The sequence below is a fragment of the Pavona decussata genome, unplaced genomic scaffold (genome assembly GCF_977016875.1).
Source record: "Pavona decussata unplaced genomic scaffold, jaPavDecu1.1 SCAFFOLD_4, whole genome shotgun sequence".
Classification (NCBI taxonomy): Eukaryota; Metazoa; Cnidaria; class Anthozoa; order Scleractinia; family Agariciidae; genus Pavona; species Pavona decussata.
This window is the reverse complement of record NW_028145428.1, coordinates 914,823-937,459: the sequence shown is the minus strand read 5'-3', so window position 1 is coordinate 937,459 and position 22,637 is coordinate 914,823. Positions and strand designations below refer to the sequence as shown.

Genomic DNA, 22,637 nt, shown 5'->3' with positions numbered 1-22,637 from the left:
TAATGCATTAGTTAGTACAACAAGAGACTAGGAAACAACACAGTCATCTTGTTTTGGAGCGCATACTGTATTTGTTGGAGCCGTCTCTTAGGTGGTGTAGTGTGCACTTTACAGTTAATTTAAAAAAAAACAGTTACTTACAAGGTGTTTATATCCCTACCCGCAAATAGCTGAAGCTAGTCGAGGCGGGTAGGTATGTTTATACTTAACTAAATGCAAATACATTTGGTGTTAACAACTGAATTGACTAAAATAAAAGTTAAATAAGTAGTAAACAAACAAGTGACGCAAAAAAAGGGATTCGCTGGCTGATAGAAATTATAGGATTGTTCACATATTCGCAAGCTTTTCATTATTTCAAGAATTGAAGAAGGTGTAAGGTAAGCATATCATTTTCTTTTTTTAAAATGTTGATAAGTATTTCATGTATTTGTCTTTTGAATAGTTTTCTGTTGTCAGACTTTCTAATATTATCCGGTAAAGAATTTCATAGCCGTGCGCCAAATCGAGAAAATGAATTCTTTAGTTGATCAAGACGTGAAGACATGATTATTGATATAAAATTTGTCGGCGGTTGCTGACCTGGTGTTGTAGGAATGTATATCTGAGACATGTTTAAATAAATTTTGAACATGAACAGGTGCTAGTTTGTTTTGGATATCATACATTAAACAGGAAACAGATTCATCATAGAGAAAATGAACAGGTAGGATGTCGGGATCTTTTGCCTGACATCACGTGGTAGGTGAGGAAGGACTTGACTAAAATGCTGAAATAATTTAATTGCAACTACATAATACCTATGTACTCCATCTAATTAGACTTATCTCGCAAAAGTTGTAAATGTCAGTGAGATGAAACTGCAGGAACAGAAGTTAGATGGCGATGCATCCTAATAATGGGCTCCTGATAAGGGTCACTCTTGAATAATGCAAGAACCACCCACTCACTCATTTCACTCTTCCTGGCCATTCAGTAAACAACATAGAACTTATAGTCGACTCTCACTGATTGACGCCATTGTTTACATTTTTCCCCATTAGCATACGACTTTTATCAGAGCCGTGGCCGTATACAGTCATTTCAACTAACGTTGTCGGTTCAAAGCATGAAGCTAAAAGACAAGACCGAAAGTTTACGTGGGATTTTGATTAAATTCAGCAAAATCAGTCATGCGTGGAGAAAACAATAGGTTGTAATTAGCAGTACAATGACCTGCACGTGCAGGGATGATTTTGATGAAATTATTCATAAAAAATAATCCCACAAAACATTGCGGTCTTGTCTTTTAGCTTTATTTTGATCCGACAATGTTAATTGAAATAGCTGTATATGAACTAAATGCAAAAGTTGAAAGAGGTGATTAAGTTGAGCTTTTTGTGCAATTTTCAACTCTTTGCAAGCGATATCGAAGGAAATATCAGCCATGAAAAACTGTGAAATTGCTGGGTGGCAAAAAAGTTAATCAGCCATGCATTCTCTGTAAAATTTCGAGTTTTTGGAAGAGACGGCATAAGGAAAGCTAGAGAGGCGTTTATAATTTCCAACGGAAAGAGTCTTGTGATGAACAGACGTGATGAAACTGAATCTACGGTCTATTTATTAATCTCTACTGATTTTTATAATGGCTTCTGTACACGTTTCTGCTTTCTTTGTTTTCAACAAGTCATATCTCATATCTGCATTTTTCGTGTAGTTAGTTTTAATGTATCTTTTTGTAATATTTGTGTAGCAAACAATAATAATAATAAAAACTAAAATAAATAAAACAATCTCAGCTTTTCATTAGTATCATTTTAAATGCTGTAAACCATTTATTTCCAACATTTATGTAGCTTTTGTAGCCCATGAATAGGGTAAATATCGTGTAACCGAAATATTGGGCAATGAAATTACCCTTTTTAGCTGTCCAATCAGCCCTGCATTTGGTTTTATGCATTCCACACGCTCTTGGAGAACTATGGCTATTCTTTTTTTTTTTTGTCACAAGTTGATGTGGAGGGGGGTGGGGGTCGATTTGTGGTGGACATTGCATATGGCTGGAAGAAATGGGCTTCAATGTTATATCAGAAGTAGCAGATAGTGATAAAAAAAGGGAAACGTAACAATGCAATAGGTCCTGGCTTGAGAAATATAAATTTTTTAAAGTGGACAGCCGGGTAAGAAGTGCGATTCCTATCCACCCGAAGACTTAGCGGAAAGGAAAAGGAATTAGGAAAAGGAAAAGGAATTGGGGTTGTTGTGGAGAAAAAATATTAGCGAAAAGGAAAAGGAATTGGGGTTGTTGTGGAGAAAAAATATTTAACCCATTATCTAGTCAAAGTAAACAGTTTTATCACTTGTTAGTGTCCGAAAAGCAAAACCTTCCAGAGGCTTTATAACAATTGAAAGAAAATTTTGGCCTTGATGATTAAGTGCTGCGAAAGTGTTTCTTAATATAAGTCATATTATTAGAAGCTTTCAATTCAAAATATTAAACGACATTACTTTTAAGAAGCATCGCCTAACTAAGATAGGTTATGTCCCGAATGATCTCTGAACTTTTGGGAAACTGGATACGAAGCAGTTCGTGACCAAGTTAATCTTTATTTTGACTGATAGTATTATGCTTATATCTATGAATTGCTCTTCTGGAAATAAAATGCACAGCGCAAGAGATCTGTCGCATTGTTTTGCTATAACAAAATGAGCCCAACATTCACAACAAAAAAAAGTACTCAATACTGTATAATACATATACATGTATATAAACCAAGCCGATTCTTTGAAAATTGAGGTGGCTGATGAAAACTTAAACATGTTTTGTGAAACGACACCGAAGTTTACGTGTAGGGCTTTCGTAGATGAAGGTTATGCATGACGTGGTTGTGTCTATGTATTAACTACGTCGGAGTTGAGTGCCGTACTCTCGTGAAGGAGGTACGACTTCAAATATTAAGGAACACCTGCTAACCTACCAGAAGCCTATCACAAAAAGAACGGCCTCATATGACTAAGCGGATGAGTTACAGTGGCTGTGATATTTCCTAAACTGAGGCCAGGTTCATACGTCGAACGTTGCATGAGCCTAACCGAAAACCTATTAAAGTCGACCCACATAATTATGTTCAGCAGTTGATTCAGACGTCGAACTTGACTGAAGTCGAACTTAAGGCTAAATTGAGAAAATAGATTTTCGTGGTCAGCGGCTTTTGGTTTTACTCAACGAAATTTAAAATGTCGGGAAATATGAATTCGGACATGGAAGAGCTTGTTTGGTAAAAAAAAAAAAAAAAAAAAAAAAAAATGAAGACAGGCCAAACACGGCTCCTATTGGTCAAGATAGGATGACCTTCAAAAGCTAATTAGCTCTTACGAGTACATCTTTAAAGATCCCCCTTTTTGTACGAAAACAGGGAATGGTCTTTGTACATTTCTCTTAGCAGAGGTTGATTTCCTATCAAATGCAATTCAGTCATCTGAATGGTTTTAGGTTAGGCACAGAAGGGCGATATTCCGTACAAACGGCACAATGTTTTTACGCTTTTTTTGGTTGGTTTGTAATACCGACATTCTTTTGCTGAAATTGAACTCTGAAAGAGTTTTATCTATAAGGTTATCGAGGTTACCTCTGCAGCGTAATCTCTGTTTGAATGAAGTGATGTTTTCTTCAAATTGTTGTCCTGTCGATCCTAACTGATTCATACATCATTTTTAACGGAAGGGCCGCCATATTGCATGTCCTAAATGAAGAAATCAATTTACCGCGTACCACAACGCTCACTGGCGAAAGTCTTCATTAATTATCACATATCTATGAAAGCAGTAAAACAGTTATATTTTAATTGAAATAATTTTCCCCCGGCTCCGCGGTCCATGTATTTCGGCGACCTTAATTCTCATGATTTCCGCCCCGATTCTCGATACACCGCTAGAAAGTTAAAAAACATTGTTTTGTCAGGGTGGAGATCCACCGAATGGCACTGTGAAGAGCAATCAAAGTGGCCAGATTATTTTGCTTAATAATAATAATAATAATAACAACAACAACAATAATAATAATAATAATAATAATAATAATAATAGTATTATTATATGCAAAGTAAGGAACATTTAAAAGCAACGACAAAAAAAAAGGGTCTTGACTTTGGTTTAAAAAAACTTAAGCAAACCTCAGTTCTTATATCAACCGGTAGATTATTCGATAGGTTTCAAGATTGTCATTGAGGACCATTTATTATTGGAGCGAAGGCTTTTGCTTAACTCTACGCTTAGGGACAATTCCATGAACATTTTTTGCATTTCAGAATTTTACACGAAGTGTTAAAATAAATTTGTTCCTGTTGTCTAAAAAATTCTGTTTCCTTGTGTGTAAATTGCATTAACGTAACTGCCCGCATTTTGAAGTTTTTGCACATCTTTTGCGTTAATTCCCGTTATTGTGCAGTATGTTTTTCCGCAGTTAGCGTAAGTTTAAGTCGAGCATTGATTTCCAGTAATAAGGTTTCGGGCGTCGACTGTAGGTAGCAATAATTTATCAGTCATAACTTTTAATTTATAACTGCTTGCCAATAATCTTCGTCGAGGTATATCAACTTACAGAAAGAGGACCTCGTGTGTTCAAAGCCGGTTTTGTTGAACCAGATTGCTCTCGCGGCTCTAAAGCTTGTCTACTGTTTTAGTTATCAGAGTTATTAGTAGATAATCTTTTATCTAGCGTTATCCTTTGTTTCTACGATGGTCGAGCCTGGATATAACCCGGACACTTTTACTGTCGCTCCAGACCAGTCACTCCTTTGCCCGATTTGGTGAGTGAATTTCTACATTGCTATACGTATTGAACTGAGATATTAAGGACATTGAAAGGGAAATTGAGATATCTTAGACAACAGACCGACATTTAGATAAATCTTTACTAAGATTTTAGTCTCTTCTTTCCTGCGAAATGTAAAGGTAAAATCCTTTGCAATCTGATGCTTTGCAATTATGTGAGGAAAACTCCACCCCACATTCTGTGGCTTTTATGTAATAACATTTATTTAAAAAAAACAAAAAAACAAAGAATACACAGATAAACTATATATCTATCAGGACGTGTTCTTTCTTTGATGCAAAACAACTGGAATATAGAAGAGTGCTTTCCTTAATTTTATGTACGTAAAACATTTGAATACACCACGTGCAGCGTGTCTGTGCATTTTGACACCAATACTTTTTTCCGGCCAATTACGGCTATTTTCTTGCGATTGCTAGGTTGAGGCATAGCGATCCAGGGATATTGACTGGGGAATGAGTAGATCCGTATAGGAGTGCATTAAAGCCATATGGCGAAGTCAGTGTCGTATTCTACCCGTGCTTCTATCAGCACATGGGCGGCAACGTACTTTTTGTTGACAGGAAGTCAATTGTGTTCGAGCTAAAAATCAACTGCCGTCTTATGAGTTTGAGGGATCCACATTACTAGAGCTCGCATCATCAGTGCGCTTGGGAGCTATTAAAAAAACTCAAGGGAGACAGGGACACCTTAAAAATTTTTAAGAAAGTTCAGCCTCAGTCTGAGGAAAAAAAAATACGTTCTAACAAACCAATATTTGTAATACGGCTAAAACTGGTGTGGGTGGGTTTTTAAATACGTTTTTAATGTCGGTTAATGTAATTTACCTTCAAGTGTGTTTTAACACAAAGGAATAAAAAAATTCTCTCTTTCTCTTTTAAAGCTGCTACGTCATCAAGGAGGCTGTGGCCTGTAAAGAGGGTCATCTTTTCTGTAAAACTTGCATAGACCGTTGGGTTAATACCCATAACAACGGCAGCTGCCCTGTCGGAACACAATCCCTACAAGCCTCAGACTTGAGGAACATAATTGCTTTCGACAGGGTGGTTGAGTCTATGCAGGTTTTCTGCCCCCGAAAAGATTCGGGTTGTTTGTGGACTGGTGCCCTGGACAGGATAAACATCCACAGACGGGAGTGTCTAAAGGAGCCCTTGCAGTGTACACACCCTGGCTGTGGCGTGGTGGTAGTTCGTGGGGAGCTGAATCCACATCTGGCCACATGTAATATGAGGCCAGAAAACTGCCCACATTGTGGTATTCAGCTTCCCATAAGTCAACAAGATGCCCGCCAGAATTACGGATGTCGATGGGCACCGGTAATGTGCCCCTTCAATTGCAACCATGGTGCAATACCTCGGTGTGTATCAATTATTAGTAGAGATTGAGAATCGAATTTACGGCAAACAGCAAACGTTGAATAGATTTGCGTTCATGTTAAAAACAAAAAGCAAATAAAAAAATTAACCAAAAAAAAACCTAGTTCGTAGATGAGGATAATGGAAATAATTCTGACCTTTAACACTTACACAAATTTTTTTTCTAGGTTCGCCTATGAAATGTAAACAATGAGCGGCAAACACAGATAAACATATCCATTGTCATTTGCCATTTGCCGTGAAAGTAATTCTAAATCTCTATATTGTAGACCGTTTGCACGGTAATTTTGTCAAGGTAGACCATACATTTTTGCCAAAAAAAAATAAAATAAAATAAATAAAACAAAACAAAACAAAAAAACAAACACTTATACAGCATCTGGAGAGAAGACAACATCAATTTTTTGCCAATTTATTTTCTTTTGTGTTGTTTCTTTAATATTGAAACTTAGAAATTAAACTTTGAATGGTCATTTTGGAATTGAAAACAGTAGTTACTTTCCGACATTCATAGATGTTATAGGGGGCCTCATCACACGACTACAGTGAACTGTTTTAATTCATTGTATTTGTTAAAGTTATAGATCTCCAGCCTGGTTAACCCTATTTTGAACATCTAAACAGTACAACACGAAGAACATCTCGTGCAATAGTGGCTCTGTGTGGTAACATAGGTATCAATCATTTTCACAGGGTGCAATTGAATGGGCACATTGCTTTAGCCTGTCAGCGGGCCTTTGTGGACTGTACAGTGTCAACTTGCAAAGAGAAAGTTAGACGGGAGAAACTAGCGGGTCATTTGACAAGGGAGGCAACAGCCCACGTGGACTTGCTGATGGTCAACAGAATGTCGACCATTTTCAATAATGTAAGTTACAAAATGCAGTAAAGTATCTATATTATTTTGGTGAAAAAGTTACATTGAGTGTTATATTGTCAAACTGAATAATAATGGCGATTACGTTGTAATTTCAGGTGCCACCAACACTAAAACCATCCCAAGCGATGACCTTTACTTAGAAAGTTCCTAATTTTAGAAATTTGGCCGATAACATGCACCCGGCGGTGGGCATCAAAAGTCCATTATTCTCATCTTTGAGAGCAATTTTGGTGCCAAAGATGTCTGCCGCCGGGGGCATGGGGGTGTTCGTTTCCAGTCAAGGGACAACTCCTCTTTGCCTCAATCTAAAGTATGCTTCTTTTAATGCTAGGACCTGTGTAACTAAACCCTTTTCCATTTTTTGAGTAAACAATTCCCGAAAAGTAATTTATCCATGCAAATAATAATAATAATAATAATAATGATAATTATAATAATAATAATAATAATAAAAACAACAATAATAATAATAATAAAAATAAAAATAGTAATAATAATAATAATAATAACCATCAACAACATAGTCACCGTTGAAATACATTGTTATAAAAGCCAATATTCTGGGTATATTTTACATATGACAGTGTTGCACTGCGGAATGGCAGGGAGGTGCTTGTGAAACGAACACCACAAAAACAGTGGCTTCAGCAGGAGGATCCTTTGGGATGGGAGGAATTTCTACCGTTGGACGAGGTGAAGGCGCGCTATGTGGACGGAGATGGAGCGCTCAACATCCAAGTGACCATCCAGCTGCTTCAGTAGAGAGGTTCCTCCCTCGTTTTTTGTTTTTTTTTTTCTTTTTGATAGACCAATCTCGATATGTTAAAATTCTAGCTTGTAAACAAGGCTTAGGGGAGTAAAACAAAACAATTATCACTCATCTCGAAGGCACATGTAAAGAGAAATATAAAAATATGTTGTTTTATTCCCCTACCTCGTTTCAAACTTCAATTTTAATATCTTACGAAAACTAAAGCAAGAGTCTTCTAGTTGTTTACTGGAAAAAGTAAGGGTTGCTTATATTCTGAACTGACCTAATGCAGTCACCACCTTTCAATGTGTTATTTGTATTGTATCCTGGAGGATGAACGTAGATTGTTACGTTGTCACAATGAGTGTTATTTCAGGAGGCCATAAATAGTCGGCCATATTTGCTCAAAAGATTTTTTTACTATAACTATCCAAATTGACGTCAGATGTAACGCGCGCACTTTCTCAACGAAAAAAAAAAGCCAATTCCGCCCGTACTTTTTCCATGTTAGTGTAAAAAAACAAATCGATGGCAGTTTTCTATGGTCTACAGTCTTATAAAACCATAAAAGGACGCCATAAAATGTCCACAACTTGGCAGTGAAACCACTCGCCTGCGGCTCCACTTGAGTTTTGAACATTTTATGACGTCATAGTATGGTCTATTTAACAATTATTCCACGAGCGCATAGCGCCGAGTTGGCTATAATCATATCATATCCAACAAGCACGAGTGGAATAATTGTTTTATTAAAAACAATCAACAAATATTGCTACATCTTACTGATTTCACTGTGCAAGAACAACCAGAAGGCAAGAAATGGTCGCCATTTCTCGGTCATGGTATAATGGCTCATATACCATGACCGCTAAGCCAATCAAATCCCTCGAATTACATTATACAATGATTCAGTTTTTATAAAAGAGTATAGACGATAGAAATCTGCCGTCGATTTGTTGAAAACCAGGAGTTAATTTCAGACAACAAAGGATTGTCCTGCAACATAGCAATTTGTTTTTATTGTACACAATCTTTAGATACATTTTTAAGAAATAGTTTGACATTTTTCGCAATTAGAAGTGCAAAATAAATAACATCTAATTTTTATTTCCATGTAAATAAAATAATTATGTACAATAAGGACAAAATTTCTTTTTTGCAGGACGATTCTTTGTTGCCCGAAATTGATACCTAGTTTTTTATGCGTCGATTCCGGTGCCGTCAATCTGCAACCAATCGAAACCAATTAATCTATCGATTGGGTATCGATTGATATCGATTGTCATGAATTATCGATTCCATCGATTGGATACCACGAGATTATTGTAGTTCTCGTCTGGGTTTTCCTGGAGAAGGAGGGAGGAGAGGAAGCGGGGGGGGGGGGGGGGGGGGGGGGGTGGGGGCTTGGCTGTGGCCCGTGCTCTCGGAGCCCCCTCGTCTCTGGAATCCGTCCTTCTCCTTTTGGGAGGCTTTGTTCCTTCTTTCCCATTCATCCTTTGCAAACACTTTCAGGAGTGAGAGTCGCCTGGCTGTGGCATGGCTCCCGGGGCTGCCCTCGCTCTCAAAACGTGTAAGACTAGACCGAGCGCCCAATAAATCTGTGATGTTCACTTAGCCTTTATTTCTGTACACCAACTGATACAATTATTGGAAAAAATTATCCATTAACGACGGGAACGCTTGGCCGGCTTTAACTGAAATTTAGTATAATAAGATAAGAACTACGGCGTATCTAGTGAAAACCAGGTGTTCATTTCGGACAACAAAAGATTGTCCTGCAACTTAGAAATTTCGTTCTTTTTGTACATAATTGTTTATAGTAACTTTAGATACATGCTCTAAAAATAGTTTGATTTTTCGCAATTATAATTGTAAAATAAATAACATTTAATTTTTATTTCCATGTAAATACCAATAAGGCGCCATTTCGTTTCAGTTATGAAGTTTCTTGTGTTTTGATCTGGTTCCAAAAAGGAAGTTTTTCCAAAAAAGGAAGTTTTTCCAATAAAACACTCTTCTCCTTATAGTTGAATATCGCTTACACATTTAATTTCTTCTATGAAGCTAAGGTCCGTTGTGCGCTTTGCAGCCTTCTATTCCCCTGTAAATAATAATCAATTAGGCGCCATTTCATGTCAATTATGATCTTGTACTCAGTAGCATTGTTGATGTTTCGATGTCTATCATTATAATAGATGTACATATCGTTTGTTCTATGAAGGTCCGTTGCGCGTTTTGTAGCCTTGATTTGAAATGCGGCGAACTGAAAATGATTCACTCAAACTGTTAACTTATTAAACATTGAGAATGTTAACTTATCAAACATTCCAAATGTTAACTTATTAGACATTGAGAATGATAACTTATTAAACATTCCAAATGTTAACTTATTAGACATTGAGAATGTTAACTTATTAAACATTCAGAATGTCAACTTATTAGACATTGAGAATGTTAACTTATTAAATATTCAGAATGTTAACTTATTAGACATTGAGAATGTTAACTTATTAAACATTCAGAATGACACTGATTTTAACTTATGAAGTTTACGACGTAATAATTACGACGTGAAATTACTCACTAAATTGAGCGTGATACTTTTACGTCGTACTCTTAATACAACAAACATTGTAATTTTACCTTCAGATTCAGTGAATGAACTCCGTAATATTACGTCGAGATTTTACGATGTAATTTTACGCGATGATAAGTTTACGTCGTGCGATCGCAACGTGAATAATATGCGCTTTGAATTTTACGTCGTAAAATGATGAAATAAAATTAACAGCGTGTTTTGTTGACACGTGTATATGACATTCACAAGACGTTGACATGATGCGCAATGATTACGTCGTAAATTTTACGGCGTAATATTTGTGACAGTAATATGACCTCCTGGACGTGTTTGCACGTCCAAAATGTGCTCAAAGTGTTTTGAGCAGTAATGAACGCCATAAGTGCAGCCTAATGGACCAGTAGTCTTATTACAGGCATCCCTTCATTTTTATCGACTGCATTAGAAAATACTTGCATATATATTAATTTTGTTTATTTGCAACAATTCAAGTGGATCAAATTCTTACACACTGGTTCGCAACAATGCTACTATTCTTGAGACATCCCTTTCGTCAAGCTAGGGACTGCATTGTCTTTGGTAAGCACTATGTTGACCACTATTCATGATAGCTAAATGTTGTTGGGAAAGAAATAGGTGATGCTTAACTTGATTATTCTGTGCTTAAATATTAATTAGAAATTGACATTTGTAGTGCAAAGAAGTTAGATTTCGTGACATTAGATTTCACAATGTAGACAAAGTCAGAGTATATTTACGATATAAAATGATGTAACTGCATGCATTTTCGTAGGCTAAATAAGGTGAAAGAACGTGCGAGTTTGTAATAGACACTTAATTTAGATACATTACGATGGGAACTTTTACTGTACATGTGATTAATGTAAAAATACTGCCTTGCGCAAGGCTAGTAGAAGAACCACTGTATACTTAGAATGTTTTAGTTGATCGTTGAGTTACGAACGTTGAATATGTGAGAATTGTACATAGCAGTAGATTGTCGGATTGGATTAGATCATGTTGTTACAACGAAAGATACAGTCCTCTTGATTTCTTTGAACCAGCGGAGCGGGGTTAAAAGAATTCTGCAAATCTGGTCCATCGATAGCCGGATTAAAGAATGTCCAAGAGGAAAGTTAGAGCAGGCCATCGAGGATTTCTAACGGGAGTCCTTCCTGATGTTGACGAGTGCCTAAACAGCTATGAAGCTGAGAAGAAAGTTGAACTTGTTAAGCGGCACACAGTCCTAAAAGTAACAATAGAATGTAAATTATGTAAGGGACAACATAATTCTTGTTGGTGCATGGCCAAACCACAGGCCTTGGGGGGAGGGGGGGGGAATCAAGATAGACTAACGGGAGGTAATGGCGATCGGCCCGGGAATAACATCAGCGCTCAACTTGTGGGTACTGAATGTAGAATAGCCCTCCAGACAGCCCAAACATTCCTTAAGGGGGGTTCGCAAGGGAGGGTTAGAGTTTTGTTTGACTCTGGAAGTCATCGATCTTTTGTGACTGCTAAAGCGGCTCTCAAATACGAGTTACCCGTAGAAAGAAAGGAATGGATCACGATTAGTACTTTTGGCCAGAAAGGCAAAGAATCAGGGCTGCGAGATGTTGTACGTTTTGACATAAAGCCTCTTCGTGGCAGTCGTGTGCAGGCGCTCGAAACTTATGTTGTGCCAGAAACCTCACACATAAGCAACGAGCATGTTGAGGTTGTCAAAAACGACTTCCCGCACTTGCGTGACCTTTGGTTTTCTGACGTCTGTCAATCTAAAGAAGAGCTCGAAATTGGCCTGCTAAAAGGTGCGGACTACTTGTGGGAATTTCAAAGTGGTCGAACGGTACGGGGGGAGTAGGAGGAGCCCGTCACTATAGAAACTGAACTGGGATGGGTGTTATCGGGTCCCCTAAAAAGGCGATATGAATTTAGCGAAGCGAGTGTTCAGGAAGTGTCAGTAAACTTATATCGCAAGACAGTGCAGGTCTAGACAAAGCTAGTTTAGACCGTGAAGTTAGCAGATTGTGGGATCTAGAAAGTTTAGGCATAAAAAGTAGCAACGAAGTGCATGAATCGTTCGAGAACGAAATAGAATTTTTAGAGGGGAGGTACTCGGTCAAGCTACTGTGGAAACTAGGGCATGACCCCCTTCCGAGTAATTTTGCAAACAGCGTGTCGCGCATGAAAGGTCAGCTGAAGAGACTAAAGAGAGAACCAGAAGTTTCGAACGAATACGATTCGATCATAAAGGAACAGCTAAGCGCAGGGGTGATCGAAAAAAGTGTCCGAATTGGAAAAGCCGGGTGGGAACGTCCATTATTTACCCCACTATGCAGTTATTCATAGGGATGCAGAGACCACGAAGCTAAGGATTGTCTACAACGCTTCGTCGAAACAAACCAAGAATGGGACCTCCCTAAATGACTGTTTACATACGGGGCCATCACTGAATCCCTTCTTATTCGATATTCTTGTAAGGTTTAGGGAGAACAAAATTGCACTACTGGGGGACATTGAAAAGGCATTTTTGAATGTAGCTGTGGAACCAGAAGATCGCGATAGTTTGAGGTTTTTGTGGGTTGAAGACATGCGTGACAGTAATTTGAGTGTTGCAGTGTACAGGTTTTATCGCGTCCTTTTTGGGTTAAATGCCTCACCCTTTTTGTTGAATGGGACGATAAGACACCATCTGGCTACCTATGCAGAAGTAGACCCTGAATTTGTGAAAAGAATGATGGAGGGATTCTATGTAAATGATTTAGTGACTGGGGAACGAACAGTTGATAAAACCTTTACCCTTTACAAGAACGCAAGGGAGCGAATGGCCAAGGGGGGATTTACCCTGAGAAAGTGGAAGACCAATGACCTGGGACTAAGGGAAATGATCAGCACATGCGAGAGAAACAAAACAACCCGGGAAGTGGGTAGACTCGAGGACGAAGAGACTTATGCCAAGTCGAAACTAGAACCCCAGGGTGGAACGAAGGGAGAGAAGGTGTTGGGTCTAGCTCGGGATTGTGAAAACGATACCCTTCATTTCAACTTTCAGCATATAGCCAACAAGGCTAAGGGGTTGGAAGCAACAAAAAGAAATGTATTAAGTCTACTAGCGTTTTATAGAACGGTTTCACATACTTGCGAAATGCACCAGCAAATTTGATTGTCTCATTCATGAGATGCTATTCATATGCAAACTGAAACCAGAACATATGTGTTAACATATTAATATGTTAATTTTCAGCTCTGGCCTATTTAAAAATCCGCGTTCACAAACTGATTTTTTCTCTTGATAATGGAGTCAAGATGACTCCGAAACGTCGCGCGTTAAATCTCTGTAATTTTTGCATTGTCGTCATCAGTTCATTTTTCCTACTTTTGGATTAGGGCATGGAATTAGCTTCTAAAAAATCTCTGTCCTGTGCAGTAGTGATGGCCTCTGCCCAAGATCTTAAACCATCCACTGCTGTTCCCTCTCCAGTGTGCATCTCCATAATAGTTTCCTTTGGGTGAACCTCCTTCTGTCCCCTGGTGCCCAGGTCTATTAATCACATACTGTACAGTGTATATGAAAATCTATACAAATGCTTTATTACTTTGTACCGTTAAAGGAACATCAGAAACTTCTTCATTATGTAACTGCGTGGTTTGCATCTTATTACGTCACAGGAAAGAAACATTTTACTTTTCGTGGGTGTGGCTGTAAACCAGTTAATACCAGTGCCTGGTCAAAGTAGAAACAAGATTGGATTTTGACCATTGACCAATTACTGTGACTTATTTGGAAATGACTTTTTATCATACTCGTGTGATACAGATAAAGGTAAAGCTGTCCATGAAAAGAACGTCTGAAAACTTCTGGAGTATAATCATGAAGAGTGGGAGAGGAATTATCAGGATATGTGGAGGAAGAGCTTGTTCTCCAGCAACAAAGGGACACAGCAGCAATGTGTATACCTGTACAACATCATGCTGCGAAAAAGCTTGCCTTCCATGATACCAAATCTGCAATCAGTGCACCCAAAATCACCCCAAGTACATGTATGCCTACCAGTAGTGTTGTGTCCCCTACCTCTGAACCTTCTGCAGAGGTTATTGAAATTGAAGAATGTGAAGGAGACCAAATGCAAACAAGCAGTCAAAGTGATGACAACTTGCACCAGGGTTCACAGCTGTTGTCTGCCATGTCAACTGCTGAAACCAGAGCTGAACTAGCTGCACTGGCCACTTTACTACCCCAAGTGGAGTCATCTATCACTAGTTCTGTTCTTTCCTCACATGCAGAAGTCACATGGAATTGTATGGTCTACTCTGATCCATGCTGTCTTGTCCAGCGTCCATGTGAAACCACTGTTAAACAAGCAGAAAAGCTCTTCAAGGATAAGAGAAAAAAAAGGGCGTAATCCAATGAGTGTTACTATTAGAGGCATAGGCCACTTCTCTGGACAGGGTTTGTCAGTTCTGAACAAGTTTTGTTTTTATGTCCGAGACAAGACATAAAGTAACCTCAGAAGCGCGATGGCTTCCACAAGTAACATCCACACCAGGAGAACTAGCAGTTCTTCAAGACGTCCTATGCAAGAGGCCAAAATCTAAACCAGTTCTGCGCTCTGAAAAAAAGCCATTGATGTAATTTCCTTCAGCGATCTTTGTAAAGCAAGTTACATTGACAGCTTTGTTATTGACACATGCATTGGCAAGTACATTAAGGAGGCTGACACTAAAGGAAAGGACAAGACGTTGTACATGCCAAATGAATTTTTTCAGTGGATGGAAACTGGTGACAAGGCGTTCAAAGTTAGACAGTTGGCAGCTAAAGCTTCTCAATTAGCAAAGTTTTGAAAACCTGAAACAAATACTGGTACCAGGCTTCATGGTGAACCATTGGGGCCTAGTCTACATTGACCTCGCCAATCAGCTTATGACACGTAAATGCAGTGCTTCAAGGGACTTTTTTAATATCTAAATGCTTACACTGTATTATTCTTTTTTCGTAAGAAATAAACCCATTCAAGGTTCTATTGGAAAAGGAATTAAGCAAATGTGTAAGTACAAAGGACAATTTCCTAGGTATACATTATCTTAAACACACTATTAGCTAGCACTTTTAACTTTAGTTTTGAATAATCCCTGATTTTTTTTTTTTTTTTGTCTCATAATTACAGCTATCTAACACACATGATGAAGAAACAACTGTAAAGGTCAAGATATCAGGGGATGGGGCCAGAATGTCACACTCAGTTCGCTGTTTGTTTGTTCATTTTCACTGCTTGAGGAAGGCCAGCATATGCTGTCCAATTCAGGTATTCTGAACAAATAATAATAATGTTATAGATTTAATGATGTGTGCTCTATGGAGTTTTGACATTTGGTGACTTTGTAAAAGAAAATGGTTCTCAAATACAACATGATGCTTTTGAAAGACATAATTTAGATTACTTCAAACATGTTTCGGATGAGCATTAATGATCCATTGTCAGTGTTACAATAAATATCAAACAATAAAATTATTTTTTAAGCACCTTTCACTTCGTAAAATACTGCCTAAAATATTTATTTTTACTCACCAAATCAGTATCACTTATGATTCTTTGAGATGCCATCCTCATTTTTGTTCTTTTAATAGAGGGAACCACACCATTGCTGTAGTCAAGGGACCTGAAGACTATTGCACACTATCAGATGGTCTCAAGAATGTAATTGATGCTGTAAACACCCTCATAGATGATGGCTACATGCTCATTGATGGTAGAAGAGTAAACCTACATTTTCATTTCGGAGGGGATTACAAGGTATGTAATCCTAGCAGTGTTGCCACGAAATTGAAGGTTGCGTGTAGTCGCTTAGCAGCGACTTAGTTCTATGAGAATTGGACTCACCTCCTGGCTGTGTTACGCTACACCCTGGCTTCGCGCCATTGTGTTGAAACCGGTGGTCCTTGCAATCTGCAGCAGCCAAATATAAGACACAAGATGGAAGAAGGTACCAGCAGACAGGCACAGAAGGGGAGTAAGTATTTGAAGCATAATTGTTGCCTGATCGTGGTTTGCTCGATCCCCTTTTTCAGCTTTTTCAGATGAAAATCACCGTTGGGGCGGTTGGAAATTTCAGCTTTTGTTGAAACCTTCTGGGTAAAAATACATGCAGATGAATAAATTGGATTATTCTAAATATAGCCTTACTCACATGGTGTTGTTGTAGGAACGTTTTTTACAACCATCTCTTTCCTTTTTTTTCTCTTATCCAATGCACTTTCAGGAGTTTCCTTTTCTAGCATTGAGTTCATAGGAAAGGGGGTTATCTCTCTCAAATCTCTAGCAGCATCACTTAGCGAAGTACCAGTCTTGACAGATTCCACGAAGGTCTAGTATATTTCCTCAACATACTCTAAATGAAGGTATAAAGTAAAATGACCTTTTTTCTTTCTTTGAGGGTGGGGTGGGAGAGGGGTAAGGTTTGTTACATTTCTTTACCCTGAAGCACAATTGCCTTGATCATTATAGTAAAAAGGTGAAGGCTTGAGACCTTTTCTCGCATGGTACTTTGCATTCTAGTGCATAACATAATCCAAACCAGTCTTAACAGTAAAGTGAGGAGACAATTTAGTCACCACATTTGGGCGATATCCTGATATCCCGCACAGTAGCTTCTCCATTCTTGAATTTTGGATACATCATCTTCACCTGACTAGATCCATCAGCCTTTGTTTTTGTTTCTCTCACCAGGTTTTAATTAAAGTGTATGGCAGCAAGAATATGCCTAGGGTGAAAATCCAGAGGAGAATTAGTTTATGATCTGGTTTCTGTTAGACCTGATTTGTTAGGACTAATTGTAGAAATATTGCCTGTTATGTTCTTTGCTGGTTGGCAGGTGAAATGACTGAAGTTGAGGTTTCCTAGTCTTACATTGTAATTCACATGGGAACAAACAAAAAGACAACTTAGGGCTTCTTCCCATGCAAACTATTTTTTCGGAGGCTAGAACAGAGAGAGAGAAAAAAAGAAAAAGGTCCAGAGCAGAAGAGCAGGATGAAGAAGAAAGAGATCTGTTAAAATCTTCTTTACCCTGGGCTGGAAATACAGCCAAAAGACCATATAAAGGCCGACGCCTCCTGCACTTGTTGGTGAATTAGTATTTACAAAAAAACATAACCCGGTATGCTTATACTATAAATGTTTTTTTTCTTGCAATTTTGGTTTAGATATAGCTATAATTTCCGGAGTTCCTTTTATGGTCAAAATAATATCTTGTAACGAAGTTAGATTTTAGGTAGGCTACACATGTTAGGACGCTTGAGTTTGGCTAGGGATCAGTAAGGATGCTAAAGTACAGCTAGGGATGAGTGAGGACGCTTAAGGAATTATTAATTACTCTTGGGCAACAGTGTTGTTTTAGCGAACAAAATTTCAAGACTGGGCCACTCATTGAACAAGGGAAATAATTTTTCAAAACCGTCTTGCCTTCCTTGTGCACAACAAGTTGTGCGCTTCGTGCACTCGTATTCAGCGCTTATAATCTATTGACCCATTGGAGCATTCTCCTGGATCACAGATCCACAGCGATAAGATCACTGACTGGTGTTACGCCATCAGCGAAGCGAAACAAAGAAGACCAAGACGCGATACGCTCAAAAAACGAGACAGGCAAATCTTCACGGAGATCCCTCAGCTTCACCCATTAAGAAGAAAAAAAAAAGAGCAGGAAATCGAAGAAAGGGTATTCCCTTTACCATGGAGGAGAAAATTCAAGAACGTATGTACTTACCTCAAGAACAAGAGAAATCAGTTGTGAAGGTAAGCTTGGAAAACTACTGTTCGGATATAATTTCAGCTTGTAACTTTTACTAAAAGGTCGAATTTTCCCTTTTTCATAGATCTTTATTGGAGATCCAAAATTGGGAGAGGTCATCGAACATGTGTGTACTGAAAAAGCAGTGAAGAACATCAGTACGAAAAATTTGGCTGCCGCAGCAACACCACTGCTCAATCTGTGTGGCAAACTCCGCGCCAACATTGCTACCGATCATTGCTCATCGGAAGAAACATTCTATGTTGCAGAGGGTTCATCAGGTTCTATACTTAGCTGGACAACATCACAGAAATTGAATCTCATCAAAGCTGTCAGCATGGTTGAACAACCTCCTGTAAATTTGCCACCTGGTGCCCCAGATTTCCTCAAGGATTTTCCTAGTCTAACTAGTGGAATGGGTGAGTACAAAGGTAAACCTGTACGCATACATGTTGACGAATCTATCAAGCCAGTCGCACAGCCTCACTGTCGCATCCCGTTTCATATCCAAAAACAAGTAGAAGAGAAACTGAGGCAGCTTGAGAATGAGGGCATCATTAAACATGCTGAGGGCCTAACCCCGTGGGTTTCGCCAATTGTCGTTGTACCCAAACCCCAGAAGACGAATGAAATCAGAATCTGTGTTGACATGCGGTTCCTACACAAAGCTATCATCAGAGAACGGCATATTGTTTTCATCACTGATGATGTCGTGCCCAAACGTAAATGGCTTCAAAGTGTTTCCGCTCTACTCTGACTCAAGACCTCTGACAACATTCTCCACCCATGTTGGGTTGTTCCGTTACAAGCCTCTTAACTTTGGTCCATATTGCGCTGCAGAAGTCTTCGAGAGGAAAGTGAGTGACTTGATTGTGGTATTCCTTGTGTTGAGAACATCCGTGAGGATATCTATGTCGGTGGCATAGACAGTGACACCCATGACCAACATCTAAGGATCATCTGACGATCAACTTACCTAAGTGTCAGCTTCGAGTTCCCACCATGCTTTTCTTTGACCATGTGTTCTCTGAAAAGGGCATGTCACCTGATCCAAGTAAAGTTGAAGCTCTTCAAAGCATTGCCCCATCAACCACCGTATCAGAAGTACGAAGCCTCCTTAGCTCTGCTGCATTCTGCTCAAGGTTCATCAAGGACTTTGCAATTATTACTAGACCTATTCGGCAGCTGACCTGTGATGGATTGAGTTAGCAATGGACAGAAGAAAGCAGTCATCATTTGAATGCCTAAAAAAAGCATTATCAGTCAAGATGACTCTTGGGTACTTCAACCCCAAGAAACCTACTTCCATCTTTGTTGATGGTAGCCCTGTTGGCTTAGGTGCTGTCCTGACCCAAGAAAATGAATCGAATAAAGAAGTGACACCGCTGCATTATGCCAGATGTCCGCTTACTCCCACACAAGCAAGATACCCTCAAAATTGATTGTGAAGCTTTGTCAATTTACTGGGCAATCAAACGCTTTCACCTGTTTGTTTATGGCAAGGAGTTCAAGGTTATCACCGACCACAAACCCCGTCTCGCCCTATTCAACAAGCCCTCTACCAGGATTGAATGCTGGCTCATGGAGCTGCAGCAATATGTAGAGTACCACTGTAGAGTATCGCCCAGGTGCCTCAAATCCAGCTGACTATGCTTCGAGACACCCTGTTGGAGATCCAGAATTCCACAACTATGAGGTAGAATCTGAGGGACACATTTCTTTCATCGCAAGGAATGCAGTACCAGAAGCCATCACATTGTCAGAGATAGAAACTGCAACTACAAAGGATCCTATACTCCAAGCTGTTATGTCTGCGGTCAAGTCTAACTGTTGGCATAAAGCCCCGCCTGACGTGTCACTATCTGAGCTGTCACGCTATGCACATGTAAAAGATCAACTAACTTGTACAGACACTGTCCTGCTGAAATCAGATCGTCTTGTGGTACTGGCTGTATTGCAAGAGCGAATGGTTGATATTTTTTACGAAAGCCATCTGGGCATAGTAAAGACAAAAGCTCTCCTGTGGGAGGTGTGGTTTCCATGCATGGACAAGATGGTGGAAATGAAGATTAAGACCTGCTCACCATGTCAAGTTATTACCCCAATCTACACTAGAGAACCACTTGAAATGTCTGTACTACCAGACAACCCATTTGAACTGAGCATTGACTTTGCACATGTGGACGGCATGACCCTGCTTCTAGTGGTTGATGATTACTCAAGATATCCAGTTGTGGAACCGGTGTCATCTACGTCTACCAGTGCTGTCATACCCAAGCTAGACCAGCTGTTTGCTACATTTGGAACTCCGCGTGTCATCAAGTCATATAATGATCCACCATTCAATGGAGAAGAAATTGCTAAGTTTGCTCATGTGCTTGGTTTAAAACATCACAAAGTCACTCCGCTCTGGCCAAGGGCCAATGGAGATTTGCAGAGATTTGTAAAAACGCTAAAGAAATGCATTAAGGCTGCTAAAACAGATGGGAGAAATTGGAGAAAGGTGCTGCAAGCTATTTTGCGTAATTAGCGCACCACGCCACATTCAACCACCAGTGTTGCTTCTGCTGTGTTGTTGTTACAACGCCCTGTTTGCAACAAACTTCCACAAGCCAACCATATAGATCCTGTGTCTGAGATCATCCGCGAACATGATTCCTCTCAGAAGTCCAAGATCAAGCTTCATGCTGACAACAAGACCTACGTGAAACCCTGCACTATATCCCCCGCTGAAACTGTGTTGGTCAAGAGGCCAATTTCTGTATGAAAAGGAGGAACTGTTTATGACCCCACTCCTCTGACAGCTGTGGATAAGAAGGGCAGTATGATCACGGCAAAAAATAAAAAAACCGCACAGTTACAAGAAATGCATCATTCTTCAAGAGTCTGAGGCGACCAGTTATCACCCATGACAGTGATGAGTCTCGAAACAGTGGTTTCAGCTCTCTAGCTAACAAAGAGTGCTCACAAGAGCTTCCAGCTACAGCTCCAAGTGTGCACGCTCCTCATCCGGCTCTACCGAAACTCTTGGACCAAGCTGATCTGTCGTGTTCAAGCAATCCTGTTCCTGTTCCAGAGGATCAAACTCGTGCCTCTCAGTCCGACAGTCAGCCACTTTTGCGTAGATCCACTCAAAAAAAATTTGACTTATAGGCTAGCATTCTAGTTAGGACTGTCAACTTTGAGGGTGTCACTTTTTCAAGTTTAAAAGACTGCTTATGAGCTACACGTTTGTTTCCGTTTAACTTTTGACTAGCAGGATGAATTTAGGCCCAGTGGACCGTCGCCAAGAAACAGCCTACATGGGCAAGACTCAAATACTACATTAAAAGGGAGAAAGGGGTTAGACGAGGGGTTATTCAAGGTTTTCTGGACGAACAAAGGTGAAGAGACTGGAGAGGTCAAGATAACGTCTTCAACAATTTTATTTTAATTCTGTCCAATTATAATCCAGTCTACTAGACGCACAGATAATAGCAGTTAGCCTTGACAATCTAGAAATTAAGATAGTTGTTTGTAACGATATGTGCTAGACCTAGACAACTAAAATGCAACTTCAGCACTTAGTCAGTTCCATGGAAGTTTTTTCTCGCACTTCAACCGGAAATGTCTTTTCCTAGAACCTTGAGACTGACATTACACGAAATTATAAGATAACTGGTATTGAAATCACACAGCAAGAATTGTTTGAGCCATAACATGTTGCTGCAGTTAAGCTATTCGTTGATCTTATATTTCGGGATTTTTGATATTGAGAAGCCAATAAAATGATCCGGTATAAGATGACATGAACTGCGAATAACGGTTCTAATTCACTAAGCTTCCTAAAAAAGAAAACAAAAATAACAGAGGGACTTCAATTCACGTTTTAATGTTTCAACAGTTTAAAAAGAAATCAGATAAGCAGCATTCCCCATAAAATTATTTTTCTGATTATTTTAAGTTTAAACGTTTTTGACAGCGTGGATTTAAGCGATACTCCAACAGAGTTTTACTTGCGAGGTTTGGTAAGTCAAGGAAACCTAAGTTTGCTTTTCAATTCAAAGATCAATTGAGAGTATTTTCTTGTGTTTGTTGCAGCACGTATCCAATGGCAAATCAACAAACTATAAATCCATGTGGCCAATCAATTGGTAGTCACTGTTGAGAATCCCTGACAAAACGACAAATGGCACAAGTGCCGCCAAAGAAGAATTGGTTCTTGCCGCAACATTTTCGCAGAACAGTTGGTAGAAAAGGTTAAGGTGGCCGAACACAGTTTGCGCACACTTTACAGATTCTGTTAGTAATGCTATAAGCACGCGCTAGGGTTGCGGTATGCAAATACGGCGGTCGATAAAGTGATCCCTCAATTTCACATGAAATGGATAATAAAGTTAAGTTTTGATCCTAAATAACTACGTTTCTCGTTTCTGGACTCTTTTTCTTTTCTTTCCAAGCAAAAAAGTCAT

General features: G+C 39.1%; 2 pseudogenes; both read left to right on the top strand.

The window, feature by feature from the left end:
• Positions 1-18,943, top strand: part of LOC146489655 (uncharacterized) — a 28,935-nt pseudogene extending 9,992 nt beyond the window's left edge.
• LOC146489656 (TNF receptor-associated factor 6-like) lies at positions 4,717-7,831 on the top strand (annotated as a pseudogene).
• Positions 18,944-22,637: the final 3,694 nt, after the last annotated feature.